We start from the raw sequence: 19,855 nt of genomic DNA on the forward strand, positions 1-19,855 counted from the left end.
GGCACCTATGGCAATCGGCTTGTTGAGCATCACTTGCTTCTTGTTCTTCTCGACGAATACTAGATTCTCGTCGAAAATGGTGAAGTTTTTGAAGTAGGGGGACGCGACGATCTTCTCAAATTTCTTTTCGTCCGTGACCAACGTTGCGTCGATGTAATTACGCACGTTTTCCATCGTCTTGCCGTAGATGGCGTTGTTAAACAGTTTGTACAGATCCTTGTCTGCAGGCGATGTCGATTGCGCTCTGCGGCGCGTGTTCTCGGCTATGTAGGGTTCCAGCCATTTGCTCTGTCGGAACTTCAATCCTCTATGAACTTTCTTCAACTGCAAGCCGTGACTTATGTAAAATTGGAGGAGTCGGTAGTGCAGAATGTAATTCCGCTTGTTCCCCATACTTAGTATTAGTTTTGGCTCCGATGATCCTCCAGGTGGCTTCTCTTTGGTGGGGGCCAGGGCCAATCCGTGATGTTTCTCGTGAAGCCTTTCGGGATAATCGAGATCGACTTCCAAGAAACAGCCCCATTCATTATCTTCGCTCCAGTTGAGAAAATCTTCGCAGGAGAGTTCCTCTTCGGTCATCCACGCGTAGTCGCTGATGGGAAGACACTGGGACATGGAGTGGCCGTACAGGTTGTTGACATCCCAGTAGACAATATAGGTGTTGGGCTTCGATGCATCGTAACCAGGCGTATGAGGATTGTTTGCCCGAGCATGGCGTCGGGGGCATTGGACGATGCCACCGCGTATCGCACTCTCCATGAAAGCATACTGTTCCTTCTCTGCGATGAGTCCCAGTTCCACGTTGGTATATTTCATCATCGATTCCCAAGTCAACCCCGGCGTCGTGAAGAAATACGCAGGATCCAACTTGTATATTGCGATGCATCTCTTACGAAACGATTCGAAAATATCCATGAGGAGAGTCACGTCCAATTTCAGATAGAGATCGTGATAATCGCGAAAAGTTTGGCAATTGAATGCCGTCCATACACTACGAGCGTGTTCGTAGTCCTCTTCGGAACAGACGTCCTCCGTGAGATGAGAATAAAATGCCTCCCGGGGTGGGAGTTCCGTCTCGTCAAATTTCTCGAAATCGTTGACGTACTCGTAGGGGTAGACGCCCTTGCGACGCAACAGATTCAAATTCTCATCTCTCCCCGAAAAACATTTTTGCTTGGTGGCCACAAGATCTTCGTCGCCAAGTTGAGATGCAAGGCTTGCGAGGCTGGAGGACAGGAAATTGTAAGAGTCCAGGATTCGCACTTCCACACTTCCTCCTTCTTCAAGAGGGATCCACACTCTCACCGCGATGTACTTCTCACTCGTTCTCGGAATGATGCTGATTCGAGAAGTTATGTTGTAGAGCTCTTTAACGAAGAGATGCGTATCGTACTTCTCCGTGTAGTGCAGAAACACGGCAACAAAATGCGACTCCTTAATCTTGAGATTGCACAAATTACAGATGGTGCTCAGAAATAATCCATTCTGGTGGTCATGGTGGACGACCTTGTAATTTTCGGCGGTGAAAACCTGGTTACACTCCGCGCATCTTGTCGCCGCGTCATGTCCCCGTTGTTGATCCGTCGTGAGAGCAGGTGGAGAAACGTAAGAGCCTTTCAGGCTGGGTGCAAGTTCTCTCGCGCATTCCGCTATCTTCTTAACAAAATGTTTTGCCGCATCGGGTCCGCAATACAAGATGACATCATTCAATTTTTCTCCGTAGATGGAGAAACTGCAAGGCTCGTGGTGAAAAATTTGGATCGTGCTTGAGGTAGAGGGATCAGGGTTGCAAGACGTCATGGGAACTTGGAAGCTTTCAAAGTCGGCATAAAGGACAGCGGGATGGTGGAGAAGAGCCTGGTGTTTCTGAAATTTCATCTTGGTTCCGGGTTCCGGCATGACATCTTCGGGTTCTGCATTCACGGAGCCAAAACACTTGTGCTGTTCTTTCATCTTCTTACCCCCGCGAAAAATTCTCAAGCATCGATCGCAAATTTCGATCTTATCGTGATCCTTGGTAATCTGTCTTCCTACTAATCGTGAGAAATTCCGTATCAAACTGTAACGGCCATCTACAAGCAAGAGTCGAATTACATTATTCTGGCTTCTAGCAGGTCTTAACACACGAATGTTGTCGCAATCGTCAACCCCAAACACAGAAATATTGATATCTTCTCCTTTTTTCTCTCTATAGTTTTTTTCAAATTCATTGATCTTATTCAGAGGCACAGGATAGGAAATTCCTCTCATCATATTCTCGTATCTCCCCTCATATCCTCGGTAATTGGACAGGCGTTGGGGGTTATTATTATTTGCTGGGTGTAATGCGGCGATGACAGACCACAGGAAACTCTTTGCATCGTTACTTTGTATGTTCAACACTGCATTTTGCTTTTTTTTTTTGCTTGTTTTTTTGAGCGCTGCGTAATGGTTTGAAATTGCAGACTCGAAGTTCTAACGTGTGATTCTCACCGCAAAGACTCCATCCACTTCCTCTACCTTCAAAGTCTTCTTGTTTTTCTCCCAAGTGCTCGAATAGCCGTGTCACTATCTCGTCAAGATTCTCGTTATTGTCATCGTGTAAGCATTCACACCCTACGTAAAAGCTGAAAGTGCTTGACTCGGACGAGACAACTTTCTCATACAGCAGGGTCAAGACGAGATGAATTTTAATTGCAACATTGACGAGGCAATCACGTAATTGATGTACTACCAGAGATTTCACTTTGTCGAGGAAGATGCTCGAGTCACACTTTTCACTTCCAGATTTATAGGTCATGATGCGTGCACTTTTATTCAAAGCACCGCCTTCATGCGCATCAATGCGAGATTTCTTTGCCGGCGGGACTACGACATCATGATCCGGTAGACGACATTTTTTCAAATGCCTAGCAATGTTAGGTTTAGAAATCAACTTCTCACAGTTGCGACATGCCACTTTCCCGCAAAGACCGGAGGGACCTGGTTGCGATTCCATTTTTTCCCTCTGTTATTTATATATATATACAGAGAAATTTTTTTGGGGGTTGTGGTGATGGTGGTGGTGGTAGGGGAAAGCGCACTGAAACAGAAGGAAAAGAAGTTGAAAAATATTAAACATTTTTTTTCCTTCCACAAGTACATATATATATTAGACGCGAACAGTGCACACACTGTTGTAGGAGGTGTGTGTGTCAATTTTTATGATTCCTCTGAATATGTGTGTGTGTGTGTGTCAGACGCAAAACAAAATAAATATATATATATCATGAAAAAGAACTTACCTTTCAAGAGAGATAGAGAGACTTCAAAAAACTTGTAGCTCACTAAAACTTCCACGATGATATATATGTATACTGTCAGACAAACAAATTAAAGAATACTGAACTGCCACGATTGACGTTCACTATGATAATGATGTACAAAAGGAGAAACTGGTGTGTTATATAGGAACCCCACCCACTCGACCCCCTTTGGTTAAAACAAAGTATCCTAGCAATGAACCCCGTTGACCGATTCACTCATGCGTGTGGTACAAACGAACAATTCTATACTTTTTTCAACAAAGACTTTTGTGATGCACACAATATCCTGTGGGGGACAAATAACAATAAACGGGCGTTGACAGTTCCACCCATGCATGTATTGTCGACCTCTATATTCCACGCCCCGTCAGGGTGTAGTATGTGAAACGGGCGATCCCCCCCAGCACAAAACTCAACCATGCCTGAAAACAAAGCATCCACTTGTTTCGTGCTTGTGATTCCACGTGCAGCAATGCAGCTTGTGAATCGCTCTAATATGCGGGCACGGAACAAAAAAAAAATAGGTCAGGTTTCGAAGCCACGATGAACGTTCAAACACACCTGTCGTCGTTTTTCAAAATTGCATTATTGTATGATGTCAGTTTTTTGGAAATGCTTGCAATATATACTTTGCACGTTACGTGAAAACAATAATTTCACCTCGGACGAAACAATTATTTCTCGCTGTGCAAGCTCCGGGATGGCAGCTAACGTTTTGAGTTGATGCTGCTCTCAACGAATCGAAAATTGATTTCAATATTTTTCCAAACCACTGTCGAATGACATTCGGTAATTTTGAATTTGCGCAAATGCTTCTGGGTCGGTTCGTAAAATAGTTTGGTCCGTGATGACATTGAGCGATGAAACACAATTTCTCCACGGGGACGGGAAACGTTCTACCGAGCGTCGCTATCCACGCGAACATTAGAAATTGCCTGAATGCTTTGGGGGCTTTGCATAGGATTATCGATTTTCGTTTTAGAGAATAATCTATGTAAGATTCTAGCATTGAGAATGAACAACGTTGATTGAATTTTTGACAACATTCGCAGTACAAATCTAAATGAGTGATGATTTCGCCGCCGTCGCGCACCCTGGCGAGGTTATAGGGGCCAGGTATCCTAAAAAACAACAATTATTATTTTGTTTGTTTGTTTGTGTTACAATACGGAAATAATAAAAGGCATACGCGCACGCGCACCCGTGTGTATATGCCACATCGTTCCCCCAAGAGAGAGGTTTACGAAGGTCACGATATATAAACATTTGGTCCCGTTGATTCCAGCACTCCAACTTCATCTCTAATGTTGACAACAATATTCTGAAGGTGGAGAGAATAAGAGGATGAGAGGATGAGAGGATGAGAGGATGAGAAGATGAGAGGATGAGAGGATGAGAGGATGAGAGGATGAGAGGATGAGAGCTCATCTTTCACTCATCACTGCTTTTCTGCGCCCGTGAAACATCGTCAGCGCAATAATGAGGCGCGGAACAGGGAGAGAAAATGATACACGCGCGCGCGTGTGTATGTGTGTGCCACATCGTTCCCGAGAGAGAGGTTTACAAAGGTCACGATCTACAAACATTTGGTCCTTCAAAAATAAGAGAATAAGAAGATGAGAAGATGAGAGCTCATCTTTCACTCATCACTGCTTTTCTGCGCCCTGAAACATCGCCAGCGTAATAAATAAGGCACGGAACGTGGAGAGAAAATGAGTGTATGTGTGTATGTGTGTATGTGTGTATGTGTATGTGTGTGTGTGTGTGTGGCACATCGTTCTCGAGAGAGAGGTTTACAAAGGTCACGATCTACAAACATTTTGGAGGATGAGAAGATGAGAAGATGAGAAGATGAGAAGATGAGAAGATGAGAGGATGAGAGGATGAGAGCTCATCTTTCACTCATCACTGCTTTTCTGCGCCCGTGAAACATCGTCAGCGCAATAAATAAGGCGCGGAACAGGGAGAGAAAGTGAGTTTTTCAACTTTTTGTGGTCGTTTGGTCAAGAAATCAAAGCTGTGGTCAAAGGCATATTTACTATCTACTGAAGGCAATGAAAGACAGTCTTCCTTCCATATCTTATCATTAGAGTATCATGTTCAGGAATTCTAAGTGTCAAATTACATTTGAACACTAAAAAAAAACTACTAGATATTTTACAGTAGGATACACACACCAACTTGTATCCAAGCTCTTATGAGAATATTTATTCCTACAACTGAAAATTTCAACTAATCTCCCCTGATTGAAGAAATTGTATAACTATGTGTGTTTCTGGCGGTGAGGGTAAATGTATTAAAAACCTTTCTTGGCGTGTAACTGGATTGCAATATGCATGATTTCCCTGAAGGTACTTTGAAACGTTGATGTCACACAGCACAACTTGCAATTGACATAATGATACATACCATGCCCCATTTGATTTACAAACGCACAATGTTTTATTTTGTACTAGTGTACTTTAAAATGCGCACCTCTGGAGACGCGTATAATATCTAATCGAAATTCCAACTCTGTGAATACTCTCTCTAGCATATCTCTGTCAACTGCGGCCGTTTCAGTTCATATTTAACTGCATTTTTAGGTGAAAATAACTATATACGTATATAGTAACGTCCTCTGAGGAACGTGGGATCACACCAAGAACCTTAACCATTATGGTGGGTGATATAGCTTCCTTAATTATTCATCCTCATTGGTGAGCACTCGCCCCTGGCAGATAACTTGATGGTAATGGGTGAGAGGTTACTTTACACACTGAGAAATGGCATAACACAAACATTTGGATTTATACCTTCAAGTCTAGATTAACATGGTTGGAATAGGATAATACCTGTCTATCTCCGACGATGAAGTTCCCTAGCTGAGAGCTCTTAGAATCCGTCAGTTCTAGATCGCTCAATCTCCCCAGTTGTTTCTCCTTCCAAGGCTCAAGACAAAAGACCCCACACCGCCCCTTACTCTCTAACTTATTCCTTCTTCCGATCCCCTGGTCATTGGCCTGCCATTCCGCGTGATCAGCACCTTAACTCCAATAGACCTGGAAGATTGGTTAATTACTAACATGACATTCTATGAATACCTTAGAGAGCAACGGCCGGTGATAGAGGTTATGAATTCTGGCTTGCTACATTTCTCTATTTAAAGGAGATTAATACGGTATGTACATATTTATACATTTTTACTACATACATATCCGTTCCCTGCTGATAAGATAAGGTCACCATTCTACAACAAATGTGTAATGTAGGTACCCTTCTATACTGTTAATTCTATTGCTGTGGGAACAAAATATCCGTTTCAATTCTGAAATTGTGAGTTGTGTGCGATGAGGTTCCTTCTTCCACACAATAGAAAATGAGCAGCGCTGACGTATGCTGCACATTGATTGTATAGTATATAAATATATACATGATAACATTTTCCTGTTGTGCCAAATTAACGATCGCAAAACATTTATTATTAAACAATGTGCCTGCAGTGTCAGGATGTCTCACAGGAGGCGCACGCAACGAATATGAGCAGATATTTGTAGACCTCACAGTCAGTGGCGCAACCGCAGGGGGGAGAGGAGGGCATGTCCCCACCCAACCTTGGCCGCAAATAAATTATAGGGGGCAAACATTTATGGCCAAGGGCTTCCGCAGGGAGCACAGAGGCGCAATTGCCCCCTTCCATTTGAAATTTGATGCAAATAAAAATACATTTTGTAAAATTTTCTTGGCCGCTTCGCTCGAAGTACCTGCTTTTCTGCCCTGGGCGCCGAACGATCTAAATAAAGAAAGCTGTAAAAGAGAGAATGTCATGGCGCCCCGTGAGATTATTTGCTACCTATTAAATCAATATTGTTTTCAGTTGCAAAAAATTAGATCTAAAAATTTTTCTTGCTCGCTTAGCTCGCATACTATTATTGTTTTCTGACCTGCATTATAAATTACAAAAGAGAGAAGTAAAAATTATCTTAATTGATTTTGTCTTAAATCCATGAACAATTGTTTGGAAGAAAAGAAGGGTGCACATTTGAGAGACAATTTATATATTTTTTGCTGATGGTTCATTATGAGGTGGGTGAATTGAATTTGTAATGTATTTAAATAATATATGTTGTACATATATGTATTAAAGAAACTTTGAACACGTACGATCTAGTGTTGCACGCTTCAAATGTATTTTCTTATTTTATGTCGCTCCATGTTGCATGTGTGTAAAATATGTTGCGCATGGAAGTTATACATGTTATGTGTAAAGAAAGAATTATATTCGGAATGTATTTATAATGCATTTTCTGTCTTAAAAAAAAACAGTTTGTAAGGTTGATCTCCATTATTTATGTGAAATTGAACGTTTAAAAAAATCAAATCATTTGTTCAAACCCAAATGCTTTAGCACCAACTTGTATCCCCAGTTTTGCGTAATTTACGAGGATAACGTCTTTGATCCTACTACTGCTACTACTACTACTAATAATAATAGTAATGTTTTATTATTGTTATAATTATAACAAAATAATAATAATTATTATTATTATTATTATTATTATTATTGGTATACCATACGTTTATCCTGGTACTTGCCCTCCCCCCTGACAAAAATTTGGGGTTGCGCCTCTGCTCACAGTGTACTAATACTGTGTATGAAATAGAGTAGTTCATAGGAGCACTTCCGCTCGTTAGATTCATTGATTGATTGATTGATTTGGTGTTTTAAGTCCACTTCATGTACAGAAAGGCTAATCGGGACTGGACCTACAGTTTAAAGTGGGATCCGAACCACTGTGCCATGTGCCTCCACCGGGTATCCCACCCTCGAGCTTCTTCTTCTTCTTCTTCTTCTTCTTCTTCTTCTTCTTGGCTCACATCGCGCTTGCGATTTCTAGCCAAGGTTGCTAAGTTCAGGTACTATTACATATGTTCCAAACTGTTGTTGAATATCTTTCACTATTGACTTGTTGAGTAGTGTTGCCCATGAGACGAGACTTTGGCCTGTCTCGTCTCGTGGAAATGCTGTGAAATGCTGTCTCGCCTCGAAAATATTCGTTTGTCTTGGGACACATGATGTGACTGACCCAAAGATGTTCGTTTATTTCATTTATTATGTTTTGTTTAATTTTGTGCTTAATACGTACGATGATATATCTATGTTATCAATTTCTGTTTTGTTATATTTTGGAAAACGTTGTTGCATTAATAAGATGTATAATTAATTATTGATAATGTGAAATTACGATGTATAAATTTTTATACATATTTTGAGCATAGCAACGAAAAAACAAAAGACAGTAGATCAATAAGTAAAAAATATATTAAAAGTATATATAGTGACGTCCGAGTTTTCTTTGAATTTAACAAACTGTAAGTAGATTTGGATAAAGATAAATACTAGGATGTTTCGTTGAAGTGTGTGTGAAAGACTTGCTTCAATAATTTGGCGCCTACAGCCAGGATTGAAAAAAAAAAGGACAATCTTCTGATGCGTGGTGAGAAGTTTGCGCAATGGTAGTTATAGACTTTTAAAATTTTATTTTGTCTTCGAGTTTCAATTTGTTTAACATGTTGCGAAGGCAAAATTGGCGACCCTAAATATTTTATTTATGTTTATTATTATTCTGTGCAATCATGGCAGATACATCTAAAGAAACTAAGTCTAGACATTCACGTAGGCTAAAGTCTAATGTTGCATATGAAGGAACCTACTTAAATAGTAGTAATTCTCACGATGGTGACATTTGTGATGTACAGTCAGGTAAGATTGAAGGAGTGGCTTGTTGTGATAAAATCGATAATGACCTGAGGCATGTGCAATGTTTTGATTGTCATTCGTGGTATCATGTATCTTGTTTGAAGCTTTCCGTTACACATTGGACAATTTATTCTACCACGAAGGAAAGATACTGTTGCAACAAATGTGATCCCAGTTACGATCCTTATCAATTGCCAGCTTATTTGGAAAGCATAAATCCTAATTTAAATGATATACTAAACAGCATTAGAAGCATACAATTAGCTGTTGTAAATTCTAACCAAGAACTTAAGCAGTCTAATCAAGAACTTAGGACTCAGTTTGAGCAGTCTAATCAAGAACTTAGGACTCAGTTTGAGCAGTCTAACCAAGAACTTAAGCAGTCTAATCAAGAACTTAGGACTCAGTTTGAACAGTCTAACCAAGAACTTAGATCAGAATTAAACCTGTCGCATGAAAATATTCAGGTTAAACTCAACGTTATATCTTTAAAACAAGCTGAATTATCTAGTGCACATATACAGTTATCTTCACAGCTTGATGTTAAATTTGAAGCTGTTAATCATGATATTAGTCATGTTAACAATCGGCTCAATATTTTAATGTCTGAATTTAAGGACAAAATAGATGCGGTTAGTACAGCGTGTTTACAATCAACTACACGTCTTGAATCTGTGTTTGATAATAAATGTCGTAATGTTGATGTCAAACTATCTGAATTTGAAAATGTGCAAGAATCATTGAAAGAACACGTTCTTGGTTATGACCAACGTTTAGATAATCTCAATTCAAATTATAATGACTGCTCTGCTAATATAGTTGATCTCATGTCTAGAGTCACTATTTTAGAAACTAAAAGCGATGTTAATGCTGATGTACATAAGCATATTTCTCATTGTACAGAAAAGTTCCAACAGTTTAATTCCCATATTGAAGGTATAGAACAAAATATCAAAAAGCTTCAAACTGATGGCAAGGATTTAACAGTCAAAGTTAATTATAACGATAATGATGAAGGTAGCGTAGCCCTTGCACATAATTCCTCTGCTCGTAATTCTGTTGTTACAAATAGTAATAGTAGAACAAAATCAATTGTTGTGGATAATACAGAATCTAATACATGTCGGAATGGAAGAACCCGGTGTGATATTGGACTCAGTACTTCGTCTAGTGATGTATCAGATGATTCTTCTAAGAAAGTTTCCGGTAACAAGAATGTTACTAATACTCGTACTCGTAAACATGTCCGTTGGAAGCACAAGAATAATAAATCTGTAAGATCTAGCTCTGACGAAACTTCCGTAAAGAAATTCCGAAGTAACGACGCAGAAGGTCCATTCCCAAAACGAGAGTTAGGTGCTGAGAAATATAACTACACTGATGCTTGCTATCAACTTTTTGGTACAAATACACATCCTACTTCTAGTTCTGTGTTTACTAAGAATAATGACAATGTTAGTAATGTACATAATAATCCACATTGTCATCTGGATCAAAGCGTTAATTCTCCTTGTATGTGGTGTGATTTTAACCCACAAATATCAGAACCTAACCCACAAAATGATTGTGTTAGTAATATATATCGTGATGCACGTGTACCATGTTCAGTTTCGAACAATCACGATGATCTTCATTCTTCTGTAAATGGTTCGAGATTGCATAACTGTAGTAATACAGGGTTAAACGGAGCAAATCATATTTGCTATAATCAACCGTATAGTTCGAGAGGAAGAAGTGATCATCCTATTACTAGAAATACATGTAGTGGAGAAGGAAATGCAAGAAGTGGACGTTTAAAATTAAGTGAACTATCTCAATTGCCTAAGTTCTCGGGAAAGATAGAGCAACAATCAGCGAGAGAATATATTGAACAGCTGGATAACATTTTAAATGTTGTAGGAGTGCCAACAGATATGAAACTGCAAAGTATCCAACAATGCTTCACTGGGAGAGCTGGTTATTGGTTTCGGACTCATAAATATTACTTTAATTCTTATGATCAGTTTGTACAAGAATTCATTAATCAGTTTGCTTCTTCGGAAGTTATCCTATCACAACTCTCCGTATTGAGGAATCGCAAATACGATCCCAGTGTACATGGCAGTTTAGAGACTTTTGCTTTAAAAACTCACTCTAGTTATTGCAATTTGGTTGAAAATCCTCAAGATATAGATGTTGTGCAGTTAATACTTAGCCAATTACCTGATAATATTGCCAATCACATTACTTGTCACGAAATTCGTTCAGTAGATCAACTAACTAGCATGTTAAGAAGATTAGATGTAATAAAATTTAGTAGAAAGGGGCTTGTTGTTCTTCCTAATGAAGACAACGAACGTGAAAATATTCCAAAGGTTTTTAAGAATTCGGAACAAAATAGAGGCAAGTTAAATGTGCGGCAAGTTAATGTTCGACGTTCGAAGACCAGTAGTGTTTGTACTCAGACTCCAACTAGTAGTGAGGTAGATGCCAATGCTGTTATCAATCAAGGTTACGAAAATTGGCAGGGAAACAATCTTCGAGGTCGATATTTCAACAATTTTAGGCGAATCTCTAATAATAATGGATATCATGGAAATTTTAATGCACGAAACAATTATAATGGCTTGAGATCTAGAAACGGAGGACAATTCCGAAATAATTACAGGCAAATTAATTCTCGTTCACCTACAGGACAATTTAATGATGAAAATTTGCTCAATCAATCGCGATTCTATTACAGGAATGAAAATCGCAGTGTTAATAATAATACAGTGCCATATCAGTGTTATCCTGCAAATTCTAATTCATTAAATTATCAACCTGAAGCAGCAGGTTTAGTATCACAAACTAATTCTGATTCTACAAGAATGGCAAATCGTGAACAAAATACTTCGCAAATAAATCCAGTACAAGGTTCTTTACCTTTAACGCAAGTTCCCGTGAGATGTTAAATTAAAAGGTTGGGATGATTTACTTCAAGCAAGTTTTGTACAAGGGCAAAGTTTTGTTAAAGCATACATCAAGAAATTTAGTTATTCTTTGCCCTTTAATTTAAAGAAAAGTGAAATTTTAAATCTATGCATATTCAATGGAACTGATAATGTTGGAACTTCTTCCTATTGCTACTGATGTGCTAAAATACGAGAATTGTTGTTGCGTGCAAGTAAAAATGTACATTCTGTTTCTGCGCGATATTGTTTAAGAATTTGTTCAGAGAATAATATACTCGGCATATAAATAATTGATTTATGCCAATATATTGTATCTAGTAGGAATGAGAAATGTAATTATCCACTAGATTACATATGGTTATTATTTTATTTGAGAATTGATGTGTCTACAAAGTACATGAATAATTGTAGACAATACTTTTATGAAAGACCATGGATGCCCTGACGATGTGATGATTATCTTCGTCTAAGAAGTTTATATGCGCGCAAATAAGTATGATATTTGAAGAAACAGTCGCAGCATTAATTTATTACTTGCAACTCAATTGACAACTTGATGTATTTGTTGAAGGAAATTTGTAATCAGGTAGCCAGCCATATTGAAAATAATTACGGAGTTTCCAACTGAGACAGTGATTTAGAAGATATAGAATAAGGAATGAACTAAGTGTATGTTTTGCATTTCTTGATTGTCGTGTATTAGTTACATCTATAAATTACTATTGCTGAAGAAATTATCCAAGATTTAGTGAAGAAGTGAAGTAAGAAGGTATGAAGATTTTGAGAATTACATCGGACAATGGGAAGCTATAAATACAATTTGAGATGTAATAATTTATGTTAATAATTGTTTCCGTTCAAGAATATTGTTTTTTTTTTAGTTTAGTGTACTGAATGAATGGAATTACAACAAAGTGGGATACAAAGATGGCGAGTATGTGATAAGTGAATAAGGTGTGTGCTCCGATGAAATTCTATTTTAATACTACAACAGGCAACTGAAGACTATATATTGCTGAGACTTGTTATGTAAGTATACTAAGTTTATTGACATTTACTTAAAAGTCAATATAAGTGCATATTCAATGAGCTATGAACGTAAAACCTGATTTTTTTGTTGAACTGTCTTGATAAACAAACATTCACTTGTTATCAGTGTTGCCAATTCATTTGCATCGGAGTTCACAGACTATCACCTCCTTGTGCTTTAGTGGGTGCTCAGTTACTGTCCATATAGACATTTACTGTGCTGTGTGTTTGTTCTAATAATACGTAAAGAATGAGCAATTGTGGTGAGTGTAATAAACCAGTTCCTCGGAATGATGTTAACGCCAAAATAGCATGTACTGACTGTTCCAAGCTATGGCATATTAAATGTGTGAACATTAATGAAACCGATCTGGAGTTTTATAAATCTGAAAATCGACCATGGAGGTGTAAATCATGCAACTCCAAAAAAAGACGATCTATGCATTCTGAAGAACCTTTAGTAGAAGGTGTTCCCTCTTTGCAAAACATTTTCGATTCCGTGAAAGAGTTAAAGGGAGAACTTATTAATGTTAAAAAAACAACTAAGGAGACGGAAATTGAACTTGGTAAATCATTGGAAATGTTACATGTAAAAATGGATGATAATTCTAGTCTAATAAAATCCCAGTCGGACAAAATCAACGCCTGCCTCGCCCACATCGAAGAACTGAAAAAGGAGAATACCGAGTTGAAACAAGAATTAAAAAACACTAAAGTTCAACTTGATGAATTGGAACAATATAGCAGAAGGAATGCATTGGAAATTATTGGTATTCCAGGAAAATCTAACGAAAATGTTTATCAAACTGTTATGGATGTTGGTAGGGCTCTTGATCTGGAAATTAAAGAGGAAATGATAGACGTATGTCATAGGCTTAAGAATTCTAGCAATCATAATTCTCCGGGTATAATTGTAAAGTTTGTAAGAAGAGTGGATAAGGATAAAATGATTGAAAAACGCAAGGTAAAAAGAAATTTAAATACAAATCATCTGGGGTTTACGAATAATCAGCCAATATATATTAATCATAGCCTTACTTCATATAGGAAAACTATTTTCGGCCAAGCTAGGAAATTACAAAGAGAAAAAAACTATGCCTATCTATGGATTGATAATTCTGGTTCTATTCGTTTAAGAAAGACCCCAAATGATAGGCAAGTTTTTGTAATAAAAACTGAAACAGATATACAAAATATTATGTAATCATGGTGAGTTAAGTCATGGATTATAATGAATCACATAATGAATTGAATTTATACTATCAAAATGTAAGAGGTATTAATACTAAGCTTAATGATGTATATCTAAGTATTCTAAATGAAAACTATGATGTAATTGTTTTTACAGAAACTTGGCTTTCCAATGTTATTAACAACTGTGAATTTATTGATACTCGCTATGCTGTATTTAGGCAAGATCGGTTACATAGAAGAGGTGGTGGCGCATTAATTGCAGTAAAGAGTACTCTGAGGACCAAGAACATTGAAATAACTATAGAAAATATTCAGATTGTTTGTGTTAAGATAATAACTAGTGTTTCTTCCATTATAGTGGTTACAGTTTATTTCCCACCTAATACTAAATTACAAATTTACAATATGATTTTTACCAGAATGGAAGAGCTATGTAATATACATTCTTGTGGTTTGATTATTGTAGGAGATTTTAATATTCCAGAAATTGTAGATTCTAATTACGACTTAGAAAATGGTTGTCCTCTTTCCTTAACATTATTTCGATTTTTAAGTTTACTGGAATTACAAAGTATAAATAATGTAAAAAATAACAACGGAAAAACGTTGGATTTGGTACTGACCAACTTGTCTAATAATGTCGTGGTTAATCATAACTCCTTCTCTCTTCTAAGCCCTGATGCTCATCATCCTCCCTTATTACTTCAAGTCCACCGCTTTTATGACAAAACTATTCATAATGTTAAGTCACGTTCTATTTATACATATGATTACCGTAATGCCGATTTTTTCAATATATATAGAAATCTTAATCAAACTGATTGGCATCCTTTAACATTATTTAAGAATCCCAACGTAGCATTGGACTACTTTTATGAAATTTTAGATAAAATTATTGGTAATAATGTACCCATAAGGAAGCGTAATAAGAGAAAATCGTACCCGCCTTGGTTTACACTGGATATTATAAGATTACTTAAATATAAAGAGTATTATAGACATAGACGTAAATTGTCAGAATATAACCAGAAGAAATTTGTTGAATTACGCAGAAAATCAAAATCTATGATAACCAAAGCTTACAAGATTTACATAAAGAATTCTGAAGAATCCATAAAAAATAATCCTAGGTCTTTTTGGAGTTATATTAAAGGTAAAAAGAAATCAACTAATAATCAGTGTAGTTTAACCTATAATGGAGTATCACTTGACAATAACAAGGATATAGCTAATGGTTTTGCGCAATTCTTTAAGAGCGTTTTTAATGATTCTATTCCAACTTACTCAATTCCCAGTGAAGTACCTATGATAGTAAATCAACCATTAGTATTAGATAGTATTACTGAATCTGAATGTAAAACTTCCATTAGAAAACTGAAATCGAAGAAAGCTAGTGGTCCAGATAGTATACCCGTTTACATATTTAAAGGATGTACTGATTGCTTATTGTTTCCTCTATGCACCATATTTAATTTGATTATAACCACCCAAATTTTCCCCGATAGGTGGAAAATAAGTAAAGTAACTCCTATACCAAAATCTGGTAATGCCAAGGAAATCATCAATTATAGGCCTATATCTTTAATTTCAACACCAGCAAAAATTTTTGAACACATTTTATATAATAGAATTTGTTATCATGTTAAACCGTATATAACTCACCATCAGCATGGTTTTATATCCAAAAGATCAACCCTAACTAATCTTATCTCATTTACCCAATTTTTGGCAGACTCATTTAACAATGGTTACTCTGTTGATACTATTTATACAGATTTTGCTAAAGCTTTTGATAAGTTAGATCATGATATATTAATATATAAGTTAGCAAATTTCGGTTTTTCGTTTCCACTGTTAAAATTAATAGCATCGTATTTAAAAAATAGGAAATTCTATGTCACCTACAATTTTGAATCATCCCCTTTATATAATGTTACATCTGGTGTTCCGCAAGGCTCAAACTTGGGTCCCTTACTTTTTATAATATTTATTAATGATCTATCCTCTGTTATTAGAAATTCTAATTATCTGCTTTATGCTGATGACCTAAAAATATTTAAATCCATTACAAATATAAGTGATTTAGCGCAATTACAGAAAGATATAAACAATTGCTTTCAGTGGAGTGTCACCAATAAGTTAGATTTTAATATAAGTAAATGCAGAACTATTACGTTTAGCAGACATAACTTATCTTATACTCATAACTATACTATGAATGGAATAGTTTTAAATAGAGTTAAACTTATAAAGGATTTGGGACTTTTACTCGACTCAAGGCTTACTTACAGAGAGCACGTACAAACATTAGTATCGGATGCATTTAGAATTTTAGGCTTTATATTTAGAACTACCAGAGAAATTAATAATATTCAGGCTATTGCTTCAATATACAATTCGATATTAAGAAGTAAGTTAGAGTATGTTAGTGTCATCTGGGATCCTTATTTTCAATGCTACCGTGATTTAATTGAAAATGTTCAGAATAAGTTCGTAAAATATTTATATTACAAAAAATTTAAAAGATCTTCATATTTAGAAAGAATATCCTATAATACTATTTTATCTGAATTTGGGTTCTCTTCATTACAATCAAGAAGAGAACTAGCTAAACATATTTTACTTTATAAATTTATAAATAACTTAATTGATGCTCAAGATTGTCTTCAGTTGATAGGATTCACAATTAAACCTAGAACGTTGCGTTCTTATTTGCCATTTTCTTTGGTTAATTCTAAAAATATTGTACATCAGAATTCAGTAATGGTTCAAATATGTAAAGCTCATAATGTACTAATACAAAATAATGTTAATATTGATTTTGCTATGTCCTACAAGAAATATTTATCTGTCATTAAACAATTTATTCTTAATTAGTATTTTGTCTAAAAAATTGTAATTCTAGAATTTTAAGTTATTTTATCAATGCTAAATATAATTTTATAATACAATATAATATAACACAAACTGAAAATAGGCATTAATATCATTTAATTATTTGTGTATATGCAATTGGTTTATGTGTTTGTATATGTTAATATGTATATGTCTGAAAATAGGCATTAATATCATTTAATTATTTGTGTATATGCAATTGGTTTATGTGTTTGTATATGTTAATATTTGTGTTTATGTATATGTTAATATTATGTTTATGTATATGGATATTGTGTACCATAGTTTATTTACTGGTAAGCCCCCGTTGTAAGTGGAGCAATAGCTCTGTTATGGGGAGTATGTATAAATAAATAAATAAAATGTGTCAGTGAAGTTTGATTCACGGAATTCATAATGAACTGAAAAAAAATTGTTTGAAAAAAGAAGTAAGTTATGTTGGAATTTAAATATGTTCATAAGTTTGGAACTAAATGTGGTAAAATTTTCGATATTCACAGAACTGATATAAATCGAAAATTTTCACCCGGAAGGGGTGCGTATTGTGACTGACCCAAAGATGTTCGTTTATTTCATTTATTATGTTTTGTTTAATTTTGTGCTTAATACGTACGATGATATATCTATGTTATCAATTTCTGTTTTGTTATATTTTGGAAAACGTTGTTGCATTAATAAGATGTATAATTAATTATTGATAATGTGAAATTACGATGTATAAATTTTTATACATATTTTGAGCATAGCAACGAAAAAACAAAAGACAGTAGATCAATAAGTAAAAAATATATTAAAAGTATATATAGTGACGTCCGAGTTTTCTTTGAATTTAACAAACTGTAAGTAGATTTGGATAAAGATAAATACTAGGATGTTTCGTTGAAGTGTGTGTGAAAGACTTGCTTCAATGATCAATCTCGTCTCGTCTCGAATTTTTAAAAGCCTGTCCCGTCTCGTCCCTTGGGCAACACTATTGTTGAGTGCTGTTGTCCATTCTGTTCTTATGAAATGACAACTTTGCGAGGTCTTTTGGATTTAATTGTAGTGTGAATCATCATGGTTATTTAAATAGTAAACCTATGTTTTCTAGCGAAACTATAAAGAATCAAAATAATTGCAATACGAGGTTCAGATATTACTTTAGATAAGGATATCGGAAATAAAACCTGTGCATGTTGTAAGTTTTTATATAAATAGGTCTCGGTGTTGTTGCCTTAAGGGACATTCAAAAAATAAATGGTTGAGTGTTTGATTAGCATTTCCGCACTGAGAGGAAGTTGATGGAGCAATCTTTAAACGAGCTAAATGTTGATTTACTAATAGATGGCCTGTAAGCATTCTTAATATAAAAACAACCATTGCCCGAGGTAAATTCATGTTTTGCTACCACGGTCTATGATTTCTGACTTCAGCATGCCACTTATAGGATGTGGTATTTTTTAGCTCTATTTTGCACCACTCCTCCCACTGTTTATTTAGCTTATGTTTTACTCTGGGTAAGAGATCTGCATAAGGTAATCGAAGAGGTGTTACATAGCTTTTTTTGCATTTGCATCTGCTATGTCATGGTATTTACTTTGATTATAAGTGAAAACCACTTTCTGTCCTTTTTGAGGTGTCGTCTAAAATCAGATGACTACCACATAAGGTGTGTCTAGAAAAAAACTGGACTGTTCCTACAAAATCTTTTATTGGTTATTTTGTACAATACGAACATTATCCCCTTCAAAGTACTCCCCTGCACTATTGATACACCGCTCCATACGAATCTTCCATTTCTGAAAGCAATGCTCGTAATCATTTTCTGAAACCATGTTCATGACCTCCGTCGCTTCTGTTTTCACAGATTCTACGGTCGTAAATCTGGTTCCTTTCAGTGATGATTTGACCTTTGGGAATAAAAAAAAAAGTCGCACGGAGTGATATCCGGCGAATAGGGTGGATGTTCTAACACTAGGATCCCATGCTTGGCCAAAAACGCCTTCACTGACAATGCCGTGTGGACAGAAGCATTGCCATGATGAAGAATCCATGACTTGCTTTTCCACAAAATAGGTCGTCGTCTTCTTACTCGCTCACGAAGGGACCTCACACCGTAATTTAGTAATGTTGGTTATTTTGCAATAGCTCGAATACTCAAGGACGATCTTTTCGAATCAATTCACTGACATTTGCAATGTTTGATTCCATTTTTGACGTGCAAGGCCGTCCAGGACGCGAGTCGTCCGTCATCACTTCTCGACCCTCTTTAAACCTTTGAAACCACTCAAACACTTCCGTGCGTGATAAACACTCATCTCTGTATACATCCTTCAACAAACCATAAGTTTCTGTGGCGGATTTTCCGAGATTCATAAGAAACTTCAAATTGATATGATGTTCCACTTTCACACTTAACATTTTTCCGACGGAGCACAGATGTACGGTTCAATGTTACGACAATGTTACCGATAAGCGAGTGGCAATACAGGCATGTTCCACTTATAGTATTGCATTGTTGTCTTGCGAGCGAAAAAATAAAGGAAGAAATTTCTGTCTTACTGAGAATAAAAAAACATCTCGTTGGTCCTTAAATGGTGTTTCGTTTCCGCGTTAAGGAGGTTTCCGCCTCAAGCAGGTCATTTTCAGGTATAAAATCGGTCCATTCTGGGGTATTTTTTTCCGTATTTACAGGTTTCCTTCTTATAGAGGTTCCGGGATATGCAGTTTTTACTGTATTTCTTGGACTCTGTAGCAGAGTGAGGAACATCGTTACGAATTCGACAAAACGATTTTTTTAA

Source organism: Lepisma saccharinum, chromosome 18 (genome assembly GCF_977018435.1).
Source record: "Lepisma saccharinum chromosome 18, izLepSacc3.1, whole genome shotgun sequence".
Classification (NCBI taxonomy): domain Eukaryota; kingdom Metazoa; phylum Arthropoda; class Insecta; order Zygentoma; family Lepismatidae; genus Lepisma; species Lepisma saccharinum.